The 2,733-nt window shown below is 38.5% G+C and overlaps 1 pseudogene; it reads right to left on the bottom strand.

Annotated features, from left to right (window-relative positions):
* Positions 1 to 1,445: 1,445 nt before the first annotated feature.
* Positions 1,446 to 2,403, bottom strand: LOC124232693 (olfactory receptor 4S2-like; annotated as a pseudogene).
* Between the last annotated feature and the right edge of the window lie 330 nt (positions 2,404 to 2,733).

The following is a 2,733-nucleotide window of genomic DNA, read 5'->3' as shown; positions in this document are numbered from 1 at the left end:
TAACAGGAATCTCTCTCATATTTGAATACTTGGTGAACCCACCTTGTGGACCTCACTTCCTCAGATGTATGTTGTGCTAGTTGATGACCCTAGATGACATCACAGTCTCTTCTAATTCACAAAGTTTCAGCATTCTTGCAAAAATAAAGGCAAAATCTCAATGTACCAAAGATGATCTTGGCCTATGCCCCAATTTTCAGTTGGTTTTATCTGCTTATTAATCTAATCTTCATTTCTTCCTAGTATGAAGTCCTGCCTATGTGGAAATGAGACTTATTTGCATATTTTTTATGGTGGAAGAAAACATCAAAAGATGCTACTAGCATAAGGAGCAGTAAGGTCTAACCAAAACGCACCCCTTCTTAAGCTCAGGGCCTTTCACAGGATGGGAAATTTTCTATGCTGAACACTTACAAAGAGCATTACATTGTATACTCATGAAAACCTTTAAAATGAGGTTAGAAAAACAGTCATAGAATTACATTTACAGAATTCAAAAAAGATGTTCATCATCCAATTTGAAACTTCTAGTTACAGTTGTCTCTCAGTATTCTTGGGGGATTGGTTCCAGGACCTCTCCCTCCCTTATTCCAAAATAGGGGGATGCTCAAGTCCCTTGTGTAAAATGGCATAGTTATTTGCATATAGCCTATGGACATCATCCTGTATACTTTAAATCAACTCTAGATTATTTATAATATTTAGTACAATATAAAAGCTATGTAAATAGTTGTTATACTGTATTGTTTAGGGAATAATGATAAGAAAAAGTCTGTACATATTCAGTACAGATGCAGCCATCATAGACCTTTGGATCCATGGTTGGTTGAATCCACTGATGAGGAACCTGAAAATATGGAGGGCTGACTGTACTTTAATACATCTTCTTTTAGGGTACTAAGAATTAATTACAATAACTTCCATAGATGTACTGTGAAAAGTATAATTAGATCACATTGCATTATTTTAGAAGCATCATTCATTAATGTAAAGAATTAAAATATACAAAATATAAAATTATTGACATTGCTTTATTTTTTTATTGTAATGAAAACCTCAAACATGTGGAAGTGCTTAGGACCTCTCTCTTGCTGTGACAAGTATCTCAGTCAAGATATCTGTTTCCTAAAGCAGGGCACAATTGCCAAACCACACAGGCTTTACAGTTTTCCCTGATAAAAGTCACATAATGACCTCTATGTCAAGGATCCTGAAGGACAGAATTTCAGACATAAGTTCCAGAATGTTAGAAGTGGAAGGGATCTGGAGATCATCTGATGTACTCTCCTCATCTATAGTCTCAGAAAAGTAACAGACAGAGAGTGGCTGAGGAGTCTTCTCACTTCAAGGCTTGCAAGTTTTGGTGACAGCACACTACCATTCTGAACCTGTTGTATTTGTCAACATTAGCTATTCTGTGAATAGAACAGGATCCAGCAAAGGGCTCAAACACCAGAGACCTCATTTCCCTTTAAACAGTCATCTTGGCACCACAGTTTCCTGATGGCATTCTTGATGTCTATTTTTCTCAGGATGTAAATAAGAGGGATAATCATGGGGGCAATGATGGTGTAAAATAGGGCAAAAACTTTGTCATTACTGACCAAATCAACCAGGGGAAAATAGGTGAGGATGAAGGGTAAGAAGAACACGAACAGGACAGTGATGTACAAGCCCCAGGTGGAGAGGGCTTTGTGGAGACCTTTGGATGAGCAGGTCCTCAGGGTGGACAGATTGATGACGTAAGAAATTACCAAGGCAACAAAGGTCAAAACGGACATCATCTCTGCCATGGTAGTGATTGCAATGATCAACAGGTAGGTGTCCATGCAGGCCAGCTTCAGCAGGGGGAATACATCACAGAAATAGTGGTCTATCTGATTGGGGCTGCAGAAGGGGAGTTCAATAATAGTCAGTATATGTCTGATTGAATGCATAAATGCTTGGATAATAGAGGCCATCACAAGGATGTAGCACCTGTTTGCTCACGATGACCATATACTAAAGGGTCTGCAGATGGCTGTATATCAGTCCTAGGCCGTGACCACCAAGATGAAGATCTCAGTGGCATCAAAGAAGTGGGTGTAAATTATCTGAGCCATGCTGCCATTATAGAATATTATCTTCCACTGGGCCGGTAAGTCTTCGATCAGTTTGAGAGCCGCATGGTGGTAAAGTGGACTTCCATGAAGGACAGGTAGCTGAGGAAAAAGTCCATGGGGTGCTTGCTGAGGTTGCTGGCTCTGATATGAGAAGAATGAGCACATTTTCTGAGAGAAATGTGATGTAATAAAGTGAGAACGGGACAGAGCAGGCAACCTTTCCATCCTCATCACTAAAAAGTCCCAGGAGGATAAATTTTGTGATGTTTTCATGTCCCACTGCTTCTGTGTATTTGATCATGTGGAGAGGGGAGTTAATATACCTGAAACCCTTAACTTTTTGAAATTATCGATTTATTTTAAAAGTCATTCATTTATTCAAAAAATATATATTGATTTTTTATTATGATACGACTACTATAATTGGTGATAAGGGTAGAGGAGTGTACAAAATACATACAATCTCTACCCACAGGTGGAGTGCAGTTCAGTAGAGCAGACGTACAGTAACAATAATGGCACACATCATCAATTAATTGTAGGTATGCTGAATCGCAACGTCTCAAACTTACCATGAATAACAGTTGAATACCTAAAAAATGAAATGTTCTTTTTCAGGTCAATTTTGAGA

This window comes from Equus quagga, unplaced genomic scaffold, assembly GCF_021613505.1.
Source record: "Equus quagga isolate Etosha38 unplaced genomic scaffold, UCLA_HA_Equagga_1.0 1080_RagTag, whole genome shotgun sequence".
Lineage (NCBI taxonomy): Eukaryota > Metazoa > Chordata > Mammalia > Perissodactyla > Equidae > Equus > Equus quagga.
The sequence above is the reverse complement of the archived record's forward strand: the minus strand, read 5'-3'. Positions and strand labels throughout refer to the sequence as shown.